This window comes from Jaculus jaculus, chromosome 8, assembly GCF_020740685.1.
Source record: "Jaculus jaculus isolate mJacJac1 chromosome 8, mJacJac1.mat.Y.cur, whole genome shotgun sequence".
Taxonomy (NCBI): domain Eukaryota; kingdom Metazoa; phylum Chordata; class Mammalia; order Rodentia; family Dipodidae; genus Jaculus; species Jaculus jaculus.
In genome coordinates, this window is record NC_059109.1 from 78,067,502 (window position 1) to 78,085,321 (window position 17,820).

The 17,820-nt window shown below is 41.0% G+C and overlaps 1 non-coding gene across 1 annotated transcript; it reads right to left on the minus strand.

The window, feature by feature from the left end:
• Positions 1 to 15,668: 15,668 nt before the first annotated feature.
• On the minus strand, positions 15,669 to 15,772 carry LOC123463137. Its single transcript, XR_006638746.1, has one exon. It is a non-coding gene; the product is annotated as a U6 spliceosomal RNA (small nuclear RNA).
• Positions 15,773 to 17,820: the final 2,048 nt, after the last annotated feature.

Consider the following 17,820-nt stretch of genomic DNA (forward strand, 5'->3'; position numbering starts at 1 on the left):
TTCATCTTCTGGACTCCATTTTCTAGTTCCTCCACTGCTATATCTCCTGCTTCCCATTTCCAGTGGTCTCTCTCATGACTCCTTTCTACTGCACTCCCATTTTCTTCCTCTATGGCATCATTTGGGAGAGATACCACTTGTTTGTTGTGCTGAATATTGAACCTGTGGGCCTTACACTTGCCACTAGCCACAATCCAAGTCCTATAGGGGATTTCAAAAAGGAATTCAGCGAGGTAAAATGGAGTGTCATGTGTCCTAGGTTGATCACTAGCTGACTATGTAGTCCAAAATTGCCTTGAACTTCTATCTTCCTGCCTCCACCTTCCACATTTCATGATTATAGGAATGTACCATTGTGTCTGATATATGTGGTGCTGGGTATCAAACATGGGGCTAAGCAAGTGCATTCCCAACTGGGCTTCATCTTCAGCCAGCATCTGCTTTCTTTTTCTTGTACATTCAGGTTCTCCCTCCCCAAGTCCCTTACCTTTTTAAAGCTTCTGCCAAACAGGCACTCTCCATGCAGTCCTCTGTACTGTTTTGGGACATCATTTTTGGAATTGGATATCCAACTTCAAGCCTCACCTGACTCTCTCTCTGCCTATGTGGTCTTGAACAAATTTCTGTGTTTGTTTTAAATTCATTTTTATTTGTGTGTCTGTGTGTGTGAGAGAGAGGGAAGCAAACAAAGTCCAGATGCATGCACCACTCTGTGCATCTGGTTTTACATGGGTACTAGGGAATTGAACCCCGGCCATCAGGTTTTAAGCAAGTGCCTTTAACCTCTGAGCCATCTCTTGAACCCCCTTGAACAAATTTCTTAACCTCTTCTTTGTCTGCTTCTCATCTGTAAAAAGAGGAGTGATGGCTACTCACCTATGCATAGGGTTTTCTGTATATTAAGATAGGAAACACATCATACAGGGCTGGGCACTGAGGTTCAAATATTACGAGTTTTATCTGACTCAGGTAGACCAGAAGGCTGCCACCTGAGGTTTACAGGCATCTGCTCAAGCATTTCCTGCCAGATGAAAACAAACTGGAACACCCAGGAAGATCAAGCTGGTCTATAATTTCCTAATTTCCCCTTTTCCTCTTCTCCACCAGTTATACTTGTCCCTCCAATGACACAAGGTGGAAGAAATTCATTCCCTTTTGTTTTATGGCCCTGTTTTTCTTGGTTGGTGTCCTACTATTAAATCAAATGCATGTCCTGGCCTTTGGAATTTCATGGTGCTGGACTTTAATATCCCTGAAGATGGGTGAGGGCAGTGAAGGAGATCATTGAGAGTGAGGCTTGCGTTCTTCCCACTCAGGAAGATACACTCACAGGGTCGAGTGACATCAGCCTTAAGGGCCAGTAGCATTTCCTTTTGTTCAAAGGTTTCAGAAGCCTCCATGCCCTGCTGGGCAGTACAGTGGTGGCTTCTTTACAAATCTTGCTCAACAGCCTGAAACTAGCCCTCTGGGAGTGGCCATGGTGAAGTATGTTTTGGCTAGAAAAAACTCGCATGGGTGAACAGTTGATGTAATGTTTAAGAGGCTCTCTGAGGACACTTCTGCATGCTGCTGCTGATATGCTGCATGTGAAATTGTTTTGTCTCTTGACATTGCATAAAGATCAAATCCTTATGATTAAAATCAGCAAAGAATTGTTTTAAAATTTCCTTTATATTTTGACAATTTTAATACAGGGATTTTGGGGTTCTCTGCCAACAATTTTGGAATATAATTAGATTCTTATAAATTTGATTAACTAAATCCATAGACCAGCAAATAAGGTTCATAAAGACTTTACTATAGCTTAGAGTTTGAGGAGTGGGATGCTTTAAGAGAAGGGGGCCCAGAATGTAAGAAGGAAACAAGGCAGAGCCCTTGACCATGGAGGCAAGAGGGGCTTTGCAAAGCCCACCTTGAGACTCAGATAGGGGTTTTTTCTTTTATAAGTCCCAAAGATGGGCAGCTGGTTTATCGAGTTTAATCCTGATGCCAGGTATATCTGGGCTCTTTTGGACTTGATCCTATCAGCTGAAAGGAGCCAGAGAGAAGTAATAAATGGAGCACCACATGCTCATTGGTATCTCTGCTAATTTTATGTCAGATGCCATGCTTGACACACATCTCATCTTGTTGGAGCACAAAAGCTATGGACCATTCCATTTCATTTGATCTCTCAGAGAAGTGTGCCAGGCAGGATTGCTGTGGTTTCCAGAATTCTCCACCCCATACTGGAATATCTTCCGTCCATAGTAACCAAAGGATAATTTCCCTTTGTTATAGTGGTTCTGAGAATAACGTTCTTCCAGCCAAACCTGGGGATTCAGTCTTGTGATTTCATCTACTTGAGAGGCTGAGGAAACTTAAAGTTAAAGATCTTGAAACTTAAAAGAAAATATGGGTAAAAGGGGGCATGGGGTATAGTTCAGTGGTAGAGTGCTTTTTTAGCATATGCAAGGCCTTAGGTACAATTTTCAGTATTGAAAGCTGATGATGATGTTCTTCCAGTGATGTCCATGTCCTAACCTAACATGGTAAAAAGGGTTTTTCAGATGTTATCAACGTGAGGTTATTAAGATTGCAAGAGTGTTCTGGGATTTCCAAGTAGGAGCAATATGACTGCAGAATTCCTTTAAGAGGGCGGCAGGAAGGTAGATGGAGGGGAGATATGTGATCTAAGCCAAGGTTGTAACCATCAGAACAAGAACCAAAGGAGCTGGTAGCTCCCTTGAAAAGATTCCAGTGTTCACTACCTTACTATTTCCTTTTGTAGGCTATGTATGTGGTGTATGTTATGCGATGTGTGTATATATGTTTGCATGTATGTTTCTATATGTATACACATTTACATGCATGTGGGAACTTTAATGTTCCTGATGGAATAGTAGAATGCAAGACATATGTAATTCTGTGCTTATCTTTACTACCTGTCTTTCCTTTTCTCCTCCTGAAGGCCACCTGACTGCTCGTTCTTCATCTTCCTCCACCTTTTTCTGCTGCTGAGATCTGAGGAACTGCATTAGAGTCTCACCCCAAGAAGCTGATTGTGTGGTTCATACTCTGCACCAAGCAGCTAACACACAGAACCTCCCTGCATGAACATGTCCATAAACGAAAGTTTACCCTTTTTATAGAGAGCAGTGTCATGTCTAAACACATATATAATGCTGTGAAGGGATATGGGATCTGCAATATTCCTGATGGAACAGTAGAATGCAAGACATATGTCATTTTGTGCTTATCCTTATCGCCTGTCTTTCCTTCTCTCCTGCTGCAGGCCACCTGACTGCCCAGTCTTCATCTTCCTCCACCTTTCACTGCTGCTGAGATCTGAGGATACTGACTTGAATCACTGTGCAAATTGTAAGTAAAACTGAACTGCCCTGGGACTGGCCCTTGACATCCCTATTGGGTGTCACTGGCCAGAGATTGACATTGGATGTCTTTCTCAATTTCACTCCAATTTATTTTCAGAGACAGGGTCTCTCTTTGTTAAAAGGATTCTGACTTGGCTAGACTAGCTAGCCAACAAGCCCCAGGATTCTTCTCTTTTTAAACTTTTAAAAATTTATTTAGTTTATTTATGAGAGAGAGAGAATGAATGAATATGGGGTGCCAGGGCCTCCAAGCCCCTGCAAATGAACTCCAGACACATATGTCACCTTGTGCATGTGGCTTATGTGGATACTGGGGAATAAAACCTGGGTCCTTAGGCTTTGTAGGCAAGCACCTTAATTTCTAAGCCATCCCTCCAGCCCCCACCCCACCCCAGTATCCTTCTCTCTGCCTCCCCAGTGCTAGAATACTGGACGTGCACCATTTTACCTATTTTATTTTTAGGGGTGCAGCTGACCTAAAGTCATATCTTTATGCTTGCATGGCAAGCACTTTACCAAGTGAACCATCTCCCCAGTGCCTCTCTTATTATTTTTAATGTTACTTTTTAGAGAGAAGCCTGATATCATCACAGAGTCTGAATGATGCCCAGTCTAGCTGTCCTGGCCAGAACTGGTGAAATTAAATAGGGGTGTCAAGGGCCAGTTCCAGGCAGTTCAGTTTTACTTACAATTTGCTCAGTGATTCAAGTCAGTATCCTCAGGTCTCAGCAGCAGAAAAAGGTGGAGGAAGATGAAGACTGAGCAGTCAGGTGGCCTGCAGCAGGTGAGAAGGAAAGACAGGCAATAAGGATAAGCACAAAATGACATATATCTTGCATTCTACTGTTCCATCAGGAATATTGCAGTTCCCATATCCCTTCACATCATTATATATGTGTTTAGACATGACACTGCTCTCTATAAAGAGGATAAACTTTCATTTATGGACATGTTCATGCAGGGAGGGTCTGTGTGTTGGCTGCTTGGTGCAGAGTATGTACCACACAATCACCTTCTTGGGGTGAGACTCTACTGCAGTTAATGAACTGCTTTTTCTGTGGTGTGATTCAGGACAAGTTACTTGATATTCTGAGACTTTGTCCCCTTGTCTCATTGAAAATATCCCAGTGCCTGATCATTGGGTTTCTCTGAAGGACACCAGAAAGCATCAGTAGCAAGTAAGAGCTCAGGGCATAAGGAATGCTGAGCAAGGGGTCTGAGAGGGTAGGTTCAAGTCTGACCACATCCCAGCCAGTTGTGTGCAGTTTGGGATATTATCACATTTGGGCTTGAGATAGAGGGGAACTGGAGACAAATTACTTCTTGGACCCAAAACCTTTATTTAAGCTGGTAGGAACAGAAGTGATTGGGAGATGGGGGGTGCTACAGAACACTGGATAAAAGGAGTGAGAAGGTTGCAAGGATTGTGGAAAGAGGAGGTGGGGAACTGTGTTGTGAGAGATGGGGGACTTGCATGACATGACTGAAGTGGGGACTCAGAGGAGAGAGTAAGCCCTCTTCTCAGTCCAGGGGTACTCAAGAACCACAACAGGAATATTTCCAAAATCTCAGGCCTAGACTGAGCATGATGAGGTGAGAGGCAGGAGAGGGGGTGGGGAGGAAACAGACTCGTATAGGTGCATTTCCCAATGTCTCCTGAGTTCTTGCCTTAGTGTACTTCGGTCAGAAACAACATCACTGGGTGGAGTTGTACACTTATCAGTTACAAGTGCAGCACACTCAAAATAAGGTCCAACAAGAGTGAATGATGGCTTGCCTGTTCTTTAATATTAGCACCATTTTTCTGTAAACCTGCTGTCAGAGGAAGGCTGCAGCTCAGAGCTCAGCTCAGCTCTGACTGTTGGGTGTCTGAAACATTGTTCCTGACTATGGAACAGAGGAAATGGAGACAGAATCAAGCACTGAGTGAAAGCTTTGGAGTCAGCTGGACCTGCCTTCTGGACATCACTTGTCACACTCTAGCTATATGACTTTGGAAACTTGAATACTTTTTTTTTTTTAGCCCTCTATTTTTTTCTTTTCTTTTTATGTTTCTTTTTTATTTATTTTTCTTTTTGTCTCAATTTTTTATAAACATTTTCCATGATTATAAAAAATATCCCATGGTAATACCCTCCCTCCCCTCCACTTTCCCCGTTGAAATTCCATTCTCCATCATATCCCCTCCCCATCTCAATAATTCTACTTAAATATATACAATACCAACCTATTAAGTACCCTCCTCCTATCCTTTCTCTCCCTTTATATCTCCTTTTAAATTTACTGGCTGCTTCTACTGAGTTTTTTCCTTCTCACGCAGAAGCCCAATCATCTGCAGCTAGGATCCACATATGAGGGAGAACATGTGGCGCTTGGCTTTCTGGGCCTGGATTACCTCACTTCGTATAATCCTTTCCAGACCCATCCATTTTTTCTGCAAATTTCATAACTTCATTTTTCTTTACCGCTAAGTAGAACTCCATTGTAGAAATGTGCCATATCTTCATTATCCACTCATCAATTGAGGGATATCTAGGCTGGTTCCATTTCCCAGCAATAAACATGGTTAAGCACGTACTTCTAAGGAAATGAGATGAGTCCTTAGGATATATGCCTAGGAGGCTATAGCTGGGTCATATGGCAGATCAATCTTTAGCTGTTTTAGGAACCTCCACACTGATTTCCACAATGGCTGGATCAGATTGCATTCCCACCAACAGTGTAGAAGGGTTCCTCTTTTTCCACATCCCCACCAACACTTATGATCATTTGTTTTCATGATGGTAGCCAATCTGACAGGAATGAGAGGGAATCTCAACGTAGTTTTAATCTGCATTTCCCTGATAACTAGTGACATAGAACATTTTTTTAGATGTTTATATGCCATTCGTATTTCTTCCTTTGAGAACTCTCTATTTAGCTCCATAGCCCATGTTTTTATTGGCTTGTTTGATTCCTTATTAGTTAACTTTTTAAGTTATTTGTATATCCTAGATATTAATCCTCTATCAGATATATAGGGGGCGAAGATTTTTTCCCATTCTCTAGGTTGCCTCTTTGCTTTATTCACAGTGTCCTTTGCAGTGCAAAATCTTTGTAATTTCATGAGGTCCCAGTGATTAATCTGTGGATTTATTGCCTGAGCAATTGGGGTTGTATTCAGAAAGTCTTTGCCAAGACCAACATGTTGAAGGGTTTCCCCTACATTTTCCTCTAGCAGTTTTAGAGTTTCTGGTCTGATGTTAAAGTCTTTAATCCATTTGGACTTAATTCTTGTGCATGGAGAGATACAAGGATCTATTTTAATCCTTCTACATATACATATCCAGTTTTTCCAACACCATTTGCTGAAGAGGCTGTCTTTTCTCCAATGAGTATTTTTGGCATTTTTATCGAATATCAGGTGGCTATAGCTACCTGGACTTACGTTTGGTTCCTCTATTCTGTTCCATTGATCTATATGTCTGCTTTTGTGGCAGTACCACACTGGTTTTGTTATTATGGCTCTGCAGTACAGGTGAAGGTTAGATATGGTGATACCACCAGCCTTATTTTTGTTGCTCAGTATTATTTTAGATATTCGAGGTATTTTTTTGTGATTCCAAATGAAGTTTTGGATAGTTTTTCCTACTTCTGTGAAGAATGCCTTTGGAATTTTGATGGGGATTGCATTAAATGTGTAGATTGCTTTGGTAAGTTTGCCATTTCACAATATTGATTCTTCCAATCCAGGAACAAGGGATGTTTTTCCATTTCTAGTGTCTTTTGCAGTCTCTCGCTTGAGCGTTTTATGGTTTCACTGTAGAGACCCTTTACTTCCTTGGTTAGGTTTGTTCCGAGTACTTTATTTTCTTTGATGCAATTGTGAATGGGAATGATTCTCTGATTTCATCCTCTGTGTGTGTGTTGTTAGCATATAGGAAGGCTACTGATTTCTGTGTGTTTATTTTGTATCCTGCTACATTGCTGTAGGTGTTAATCAGTTCTAACAGTTTGCTGGCAGAGTCTTTAGGGTCCTTTATATATAGAGTCATGTCATTGGCAAATAATGATAACTTGATCTCTTCCTTTCCAATTTGTATCCCTTTTATGTGTGTCTCTTGCCTTATTGCTATGGCTAAGACTTCCAGAACTATATTAAATACAAGTGGGGATAGTGGATACCCTTGTCTTGTTCCTGATTTTAGTTGAAAAGCTTCTAGTTTTTCCCCATTTAGTAATATGTTGGCTGTAGGCTTGTCATAAATAGCCTTTATTATATTGAGTCTCTGTAGGACTTTTATCATGAAGTGATGTTGGATTTTGTCAAACGCTTTCTCTGCGTCTAATGACATGATCATGTGATTTTTGTCCTTCGATCCATTCATATGATGTATTACATTTATAGATTTGCGTATATTGAACCATCGCTGCATCTCTGCGATAAAGCCTACTTGGTCAGGGTGAATGATCTTTCTGATATATTCTTGTATTCTGTTTGCTAATATTTTGTTGAGAATTTTGCAACTATGTTCATGAGGGAGATTGGTCTGTAATTTTCTGTTTTTGTTCTATCTTTGTCTGGTTTTGGTATTAGGGTGATGCTGGCTTCATAGAAGGAGATTGGTAGAATTCCTTCTTTTTCTATTTCATGGAAAAGCTTAAGAAGCAATGATGTTAGCTCTTCCTTGATGGTCTGGTAAATTTCAGCAGTGTATCCATCTGGGCCTGGGCTTTTTTTAGTTGGGAGATTTTGATAACTGTTCAGATCTCCAGGATTATCAGAGGTCTATTTAAGTGATTAATCTCATCTTGATTTAATTTAGGTAGGTCATATAAATCCAGGAACTCATTCATTTCTTTCAGATTATCATGCTTTGTGGAGTATATGCTTTTATAGTATGTCCCTATGATTTTTTAAATTTCTTTGGCATCTGTTGTGATGCTAGGTTTTTCATCTTTAATTTTATTAATTTGTGTCTCTTCTCTCTTTCTTTTGGTCAGATTTGCTAAGGGTTTATCAATCTTGTTTATCCTTTCAAAGAACCAACTCTTTGTTTCATTAATTCTTTGGATTTATTTTGTTGCTATTTAATTAATTTCTGCCCTAATCTTTATTATTTCTTCCCATCTACTGATTTTTTGGTTTGCCTTGTTCTTCTTTTTCCAAGGCTTTATGGTGAAGCATTAGGTCATTTACTTGCGACCTTTCTAATTTCTTAATATAGGCACTTAACACTATAAGTTTGTTTCTTAGAACTGCCGTCATTGTGTCTGAGAGATTTTGGTATGTTGTGTTCTTATTATCATTTGACTCTATAAATTTTTGATTTCCTTTTTGATTTCTTCATTGACCCATTCATCATTTAGTAGTGTATTGTTTAGTTTCCATGATTTTTATATGCTCTATAGCCTTTCTTGCTCTTGATTTGTAGTTTGATTCCATTGTGGTCAGAGAGAATGCAAGGAATTAGTTCAATTTTCCTTTGTTTGTTAAGATTTGCTTTGTGTCCTAATATATGGTCTATTTTAGAGGATGTTCCATGTGCTGCTGAAAAGAATGTATATTCTTCAGCATTTGGATGAAATGTCCTGTATATATCTCTTAGGTCCATTCCTTCTATGACCTCATTTAGTCCAGATGCCTCCCTGTTTATTTTTTCCTGGGATGACCTTTCAATTGATGAGAGTGGAGTGTTGAAGTCACCCACTACCACTGGGTTTGGTGTTATTTGTGACCTTAGGTCTAATAGTGTTTGTTTGATGAATTTGGGTGCCCGTATGTTAGGCACATATATGTTTAGGATTGTAATGTCCTCCTGTTGGAGTGTGCCCTTAATCAATATAAAGTGACCTTCCTTATCTTTCTTGACTAAAGTTGGACTGAAGTCTACCTTGTCAGATATTAGGATAGTAGCCCCTGCTTGTTTTCTAGGCCCATTTGCTTGAAACACCGTTTTCCAACCTTTCACCCTAACATAATGTCCATCCTTTGTAGAAAGGTGAGTTTCTTGGAGACAACAAATTGAAGGATCCTGCTTTTTAACCCAGTCTGCAAACCTATGTCTTTTGGTTGGGGCATTGAGGCCATTGATATTAAGTGATATTATTGAAAGGTGTGTATTTATGTTTTCCATTTTTTTTTTTTTGTGGTTCCAGTTCTACCTTTGCTCTCTTGTGTTAATTTGTATTTGAGTATTGCTTGTTTTTTTTCCAGGTTCCTTATATGTGTGCTTTTCCTTTTCTTCAGCATGGAGGATTCTATCAAGTATTTTCTGTAGAGCTGGTTTTGTCTTCAAATACTCCTTTAGCCTGCTTTTGTCATGGAATGTCCTTATTTCTCAATCTATTTGAATGGATAACTTTGCAGGATAAAGTAACCTTGGTTGACAGTTGCTATCTTTCAGAATTTGGAATACAGCACTCCAAGCCCTTCTGGCTTTTAAAGTTTGTGTTGAGTAATCTGCTGTAATCCTGATGGGCTTGCCTTTGTAGGTAGCTTGATTTTCTCTCTGACTGCTTTTAATATTTTTTCTTTGTATTTTGTGTTTGGTAGTTTGATTATAATATGGCAAGGAGAGGTTCTTTCCAGGTTTTGTCTGGTTGGTGTTCTAAAGGCTTCCTGTATATGCATTGGCACCTCTTTCCCAATTTGGGGGAAGTTTTCTTATATGATTTTGTTGAGTACACCTATTATTCCTTTGGAGTGAAACTCTTCTCCTTCTACTATGCCCTGAATTCTTTTTTTTTAAATTTTTTATTTATTTATTTGAGAGCGATAGACACAGAGAGAAAGACAGATAGAGGGAGAGAGAGAGAATGGGCGCGCCAGGGATTCCAGCCTCTGCAAACGAACTCCAGACGCCTGCGCCTCCTTGTGCATCTGGCTAACGTGGGACCTGGGGAACTGAGCCTCGAACCGGGGTCCTTAGGCTTCATAGGCAAGCGCTTAACCACTAAGCCATCTCTCCAGCCCAATGCCCTGAATTCTTATATTTGACCTTTTCATAGTGTCCTGACTATCTTGAAATTCCCATTCAAACTTTTTTATTAGTTTGTCTTTTTCTTTGTTGGACTGTATTAGATCTGCCACCTGGTCTTCTAGCTTAGATATTCTGTCCTCTCCTTCATCCATTCTACTGGTGAGATTTTCTACAGAGGTTTTATTTCATTTTTTTTTTCCTTTTTGGCACTGGCAGGATGTTTTTCCCAGCCAGCTCACTTACATGGTCAGAGAAGGGGTGTTTGTGCCAGTCATGGGAAATTTTATGCAAATAACATTTGTGTTGGCACCAATCATAGCACACCTCACATGCAAATGAAGGTTTGTGTTTGCACTAATCATGGGGCTATCTTTTTTGCATAAGGCATAGCAGTCCTTCTTCTAAGCTATGAAGGGAAATGTTCCTGTCTGGCATGAGGGGAAATTGCTCCAGGGTCACCCAATATTCACCAAGGCTCGTGATAGCAAAATGTTTTGTGCAAGCTGTCTGAAACCACTCTGACTGGGCCTGTACCTTCAGGAAGTAGAGCAGCTGGCAGCAACTGCTATGTAGTTTCCTCTAGGCAGCCCTGATGTGTTCAGCATGACTGGTGCTGGCAGTCCAGTTGGCATCTGACAATGAAGAAACATGGGGAGCAAGGGAGTCACATTGACCCATACCCCAACATCTTTGCTTAATTACCAGAGAATGGACATCAGAAGGTGCATTCACAGTAAGAAATTATCAATAACATAAGAAGTGATCTTGATAGATGTTACACAGTGTTTTACCAATGCTTAACAGCTGTGGAGAACTCCAGAGAATGCTGATTTGCTCCCAGTCTCACCTCAACATGGTTTCTTGAACAATGAATGTTGCCCTGTATATGACTTTAGAAACAGTGTTCAGCACATAGTAAATGGCTACTGCATGGCAGTGAATATTGTGATTCTCAGTACCAGAAATTGTGTTGATGTCAGCACAGCTCATGGGTTGTCAGCCTCAGAAGCCCAGCACCAAATCTTTTCTAGAAATCGACTAGCAGTATAGATGTAGACATGTTATTGGCTCTTTCGTGTCTCCATCACTTTATTTGGAAAACAGAAGTTGAAGCATATGTTTTTTCTGGAAGTTTCCTATATTACCATAACAGTTTACTTCCAGTTTAGCTGCATATGAAATTTGTTTCTGTACAGATTGGAACTTGGACAGAACAGTGCTGGGTTCCATGTTGAGCCTCTTTCCAGGTGGGGTCTCAGAGTCAGTGCTGGCTGTTCTCTCTGTGTCTCATATCTATGTACAAATCTTGCCCATGGCCATCCTATTTCCGACCTATCACATGAGAGCTGCTGGTCAGATTCACTACTATTTACTCATTTCAAGTTCAATGTCGGGAACATAGTAGTTGTTCATTAAACACTAGCTTAGTGATTTACGTCAATCATCCAACATGTGGCAGGTACTACTAATCTGTTAATTGGGATTGGAGGAAACTGGTCCTGCTGGAGTTCTAAGCTACAGAGGTTCCACAGCAATGCCAGCCTTACCTATAGAGTACATTCAGATGCTGAGTCTTCTGGGTGGAGCCTGCAGGGTTTTTTTTATTTTTTATTTTTATTTATTTATTTTTTTAAAGGCTATGCAATTTTTAAAAATTTATTTATTTATTTATTTGAGAGCGACAGACACAGAGAGAAAGACAGATAGAGGGAGAGAGAGAGAATGGGTGTGCCAGAGCTTCCAGCCTCTGCAAACGAACTCCAGACGCGTGCACCCCCTTGTGCATCTGGCTAACGTGGGACCTGGGGAACCGAGCCTCGAACTGGGGTCCTTAGGCTTCACAGGCAAGCGCTTAACCACTAAGCCCTCTCTCCAGCCCTTACTTTTCATTTTTATTGATTTACTTGAGAGAGTGTGAGAGAGAAAGAGGGAGAAAGAGAGAGAGAGAGAGAGAGAGAGAGGGAGAGAGAGAGAGGTAGAGAGAAAATGGTCTCACCAGGGCCTCCAGCTACTGCAGACAAATTCCAGACGCATGTGCTCCCTTGTACATCTGGATTATGTGGGTACTGGAGAATTGAAGCAGGGTCTTAGACTTTGCAGGCAAGCACCTTAACCACTAAGCAATCTCTCCTTTTGTATTTTTTATTGACAACTTTCATGATTACAGGCAACAAACCATGGCTCTGGCTTCAGGGACCACGAATGCATCGGACTCCAGCAAGGGCAGAGGTGTCTCTGACAGCAACTCTGATGAGACTGATGTACTAAGAGGTATTGACAGGACTTTAAATAGACCAAGGTGAGCCCAGCTTGGTGAATGCAAATAAGGTGAAAGAAGTGAGGACCAATCAGGGTAGAGCCTGCCAATACAGGAAGGGAAAGTCAGGGGCTACCTTAGACTTTCCCCACCTGGTTACTCTACTTCCCCTGTTGCCATGGTAACAATGAAGAAGCAGTACTCTTCCTCTCAAAAACTCAAAAGGTGCCAGGGAACAGTTGGCACCAGAGGGCTTGAGTCCTGCCTGCAGTTGCTGCTGGGGCTCTCATAACACAAGCATTTGTCCTATGGGAATTCTGCTGATTCCTCCTTGTACCCTGGACCTGAAGTGACCTCCAGCAGGAGACAAACATGATTGAGTCTCTTCTCCCAGTCTTCATTGAGATTACAGCAGAGATGTTGCAAGACCTGGAAGCCTCCCACAGACTTTGACACACTCAAACTAGCCAGATTTTCTTCCTTTCAGCTCTGGGACCTCACGGCACCCCACTAGCTCATGAGAGGTTAGAGTCAAATGTGGTGCAGGAGGCACTCTGGTGACTCCCAGGCTGAGAGCATTCTCCTCCTGACTGGCCTTTCACATCTAAGGGTCTAAGGTTGCTTACCATCTCAAAATTAGCTCCTGAATTTTAAATTCTGGTATCAGAAGAAAAAGCACAGTGGTAAAGAAAGAATAAATGTTCTACCCAGGGAAATTTATTGTGCCTGGGCTTCAAGTCCATACACACTAAAAAGCAAATAAGCATAACAAAAAACTGAGATGACCAAAAATGAGAAGCCTAGAATCTATGGGGCTCCTTTGTAACATTTCACAATTTAGAAATGTTAAAATATTTTGTATATTTTAGGAATGATATACATTCAGCTTTCAGGAACAATGCTACCTTAAATTGAATGGGCATGTAACAAATCAATGCTTCTTTACTTACTTGTGATCATATATTTGAGCTGGTCTAGTGCATACACATGGTAATTAATTAATTCTCCACAGGAAATAAAAGTTTCCTCCAGTAAAATTAAAAGCCATTTCTGTGCCTCTGAGAAGTCTCTTCTATGCTTCAGAGGCACCCAAACTGAAGCGTGGAACTGCTTGACTCTGTTGGGTGTTTCCTTCAGGGTGTTACAATGTGCTTACAACACTTGGTATTTGCCCAACTCCTCTAAAAGTTTGTTTGCTTTTCTATACATCTTTTTCTAGCCCCAAAAGATAGCTGCTCTCATTTGTGGTCACAGATGGTGGTGATGGCAGAGCTCCTGCTAGCTCAGCTGTCCTTGGAGCACATGGCCTGCCTCTCTCTTCCCACCAGCCACATGTTTAAAGTTACCAGATGATTAATATTTATGCTCCTTCTGAGAATATAACCACAGCTTTTGTGCTCTGTTCCAGGTTGGAACAGAGAAATACTAAATAGCATTTTCATGAGTAGAATGCAGAGTCCTCCTTGCACACCCCATGTGCCATGCTGAAGCCACAGAGTTGCTAGCAAACCTTACTAAGCAAGGAACTTGATGTGGAAGCAAACCCATCTTTTCCCACCATCAGGAGGAAATGGAGATCCCCATAGCTCTGATGGAAAGGGTGTGACTTCCTCACTGGCACCTTCTTTCTTAGGTGAGCCTGCTTCAGTGTTAGGCTGCATGTTAGGGTAATAAAATGTTAGGATAATAGGATGGGAAATGGTGCTCTTTTAGTAGCTCGCCTTAGAGTTCTTTATGTAACAGTACACTGAAGGAAGATAAGAGAAAGCTAGCTTTTTAAAATATAGTCTCAGTTAGGGATTGAGGTTCAAGGAGAACCAGGAGGTGCCAGCTTGCTCACTCTGGTATCAGAGCCTCTTGGCAAAAATGCCTGATTGAGACTGGTCCACAGCGCCCCTTCTGCTCACAGTCTACTGCACTACCTAGGTGGGCTGATCCAACTGAGCTGACCCTCAGGTTCACCCTTAAACTTATCAGCCAATCAGGTCTTCCCCTTACATGCATACATCTGATGCTATAAAAACTGTGGACTTCCAGTCCTTCCCTCCCTTCTCTTTGGAAGCAGCCCTCGGTGTGTGTATGTGTGTGTGTGTGTAGTTCTCTCCTCTGCTCTTATCCTGTGTTGCCCAACACACATAAGTCTAGCCTCAACCCCCACCACGTGAGGTTGGGAGAGCATTGCTTTGTTTTATTCCTTTATTTTTATTAATTATGTACATACTCAGTGTGTAAACAGCCACGTTGGTACCATTGTTAGCCTCCTCCCTCTCTGGGATTGTGGGTCATGTGTTGTGGGGATAGCCATCGGTTATGGGGAAGAGGCAATGCCGTTGTGCATAATGTTCCAACTGTGGCTCTAACAATCTTTTGGCCCCCTCTTCTGCCACTTTCCCTGAGCCATGATGGGTTCATTTTAGGTCTACTTCACTGATGAGGTCATGGGAGCCTCTGAGTCTCTGGATCTCTGGTTTTGTAGGAGTTGAGTGTTCCCTGTACCTACCTCTTTCACCCTTGTGCGGGTACAAGGTTCACCAAGAAAGCCACACACTTGCTCATCTCCCCAATTATTTTATAGTTTCAGCTGGGGCCCTGGGGAAGTGCCTTGGGTTGAATCTTTCCTCAGGTTCTGTGTCCATCTGCAAAAGAGAAGCAGATTCTCCAATGGCGAGTGAAGTCAACACTGTATAAATGGGGTGACCATTGTTATTTTAGTGGGAATTTAATAGGTGTACGCCCTTTTGTAGCCCAAGATTGGTGAGAGCTTGATATTGGAGAGTGGACTTGATTTTCCGCTTTATACTTTGGGGTAACTACTCTCTTTGATTACATACAAGACTTCCCTCAGGTCTGAATCTACCATGTGCATACTTTTCTTATACTCCAAATTTACCACGACTGCACTCTCACCAATTCTAAATTTGTTATCTGTGTAATTTCTCTAACCTTGGGGTAACCATGAATGTAACCCTCTTCATTACTGTTTCCACTCTGAATCTCTTGGTCTCTGCTTTGATTTATGCCCTCTCAATATTTTTCCTGAGCCACACCATTTATCTTCTTTCTTTCTTTCTTTCTTTTTAAATGGAATGCTTCACAAATGTGCATGTTATCTTTGCGCAGGGGCCATACTAATCTCTGTATTGTTCCAATTTTAGTACATGTACTGCCAATGCAAGCACCTGTTTGTCCCTTTAACCACCATGTAGGTTCTTCCCAGGTTTCTCTACCCAAGCTCCTAGATTCCGCTTTTCATGTGCCAGCAGCTTTACCCAAATTTCTCTTTAAAAGCCTCAGTTTCTCTCAAGACCACATGCTTGAAGCTTTACCTCAATTTCTCTTCAAGTGCCTTAGTTTCTCTCAAGTCCACATGCTTGCAGCTTTACCTTAATTTCTCTTTAAAAGCCCCAGTTTCTCTCAAGTCCACATGCTTGCAGCTTTACCCTAATTTCTCTTTAAAAGCCCCAGTTTCTCTCCAGTCCACATGCTTACAGTCCCCCTCCCCCCACCTCGAGACACTCAGTTTCTTTTTTGGTTTGATACTTTCCCTCTTCAGGAAAGCACATGGCAGATGCCATGTGTGTTTTTTGAGTCTTTTTACATATGCATCCAAGTTCTACCTTTCATGTGCTTACAACTCTGTTCCAGTCCTTTTCTAAAGATTTCTCTTAAATGAACATTTTAAACTATACAATGTTTCCACACAAGAGCATGCTTCCTACTTTCCACATGTTTAGACTCCCTTCTTAGATGCATATCTCTCTTAAATAAATCCCACAACTTGTGATTTCCCCCTAAATAAGTATGAATTCATAATTTATTCTTCTTGAGTTTATCTTTATTAATCATTTACTATATGTAAAGCAGAACCCAGAACTTGGGGTTAATAAATTCTGGAGTACCCCTCCTGAATCCCAACATTCAGTGTTAGGATAATAAGATGGAAAAATAGTGTTCTTTTAATAGTTCTCCCTAGAGTTCCTCATGAAACAGCACACTAGCCTAGCCATGAAAGAATCCAACTTGCCCTGTTTTCCATGGGATTCGACATCTGTTTGAATCCCCTAAAAACTTAATGTTTGTCAGTTTAGTGCCTGCCTATGATTCTTCTTATTCTTCTTCTTATTTTTGTTTGTTTTTTGAGGTAGGGCCTCACTCTAGCCTAGGCTGACCTGGAATTCACTATGTAGTCTGAGGGTGGCCTTGAACTTATGGTGATCCCCCCACCTCTGGCTCCTAAGTGCTGTGATTAAAGGAGTGTGCCACCACACACTGCCCATGCTTCTTTTATGTGAGATTGTATCACAGTTCTAGAATATTTACATAGAAGAAAGTCACATCTGTCATTCCTCACTGAGGTATCCTCTGAGAACTCACTGTCCCTATGTGTCTTTAGTTCTCATGTCATTGGTGTCTTCATATTTTTTTTTCACTTATCTTCATCCTCTGTGACTTCTTGGTGCTTCTGAATTTGCTTTCTTTTCAAAATTTTATTTTTGAGAATTTTATACATTCATATAATGCTCTTTGATCATCTTCAACCCATTACCCTTTCTTATCTTTCTCACCCCCTTTCTTCCTTTATCTTTTGTAGATCTTGAAAGGTTCTATAGAGTCTTTTACTAAGAAACTACTCTGAAATTATTGTTAAAATGTTTAATACTAAGATTTTTTGAAATGTTCTCATAATTACAATGTCACAAAACCAATACAATAAACACTCAAATGTTAGATGTGGGCTACATTTCCCAGTTTGTTCTGGACATTGTATGTCAAGCAGGCTGATAGTGCATGCATATGAGCATTTATTCTATGAGAAGAACAAGGGTCACTGGGTAGCTATGAGTGTGCATAAGTGCTCCTTGAGGACTGTGGTAAAGATCCATGAGTCTCCGAGGTTTTGCTTCCCAGCATCCTCTGTGGATGTCCCCTGGGCTCCAAATGACCAGTGGGGGACTCCAGGACACATCTTCTTTCCTTTGCTTGCTGATTGACTCTGTCTCATAAAACTGGGTGTTGGAGCTCGCACCACAAATATATAAATAATTCTGTTAGCACATGGAGATTTGTGTATTATTGAGCATATTTTTTAAAACTCATGATCTTGTATTTTTCCAGCTCCTATTGGCACATTTCACACAATTTCCCAGCACAGTCTCTAGTGCTTACCAGTGAGGCAATTTTTCAGATCAGAATAAACTGAAATTTGGTCTCTGATGAAAACATTGTA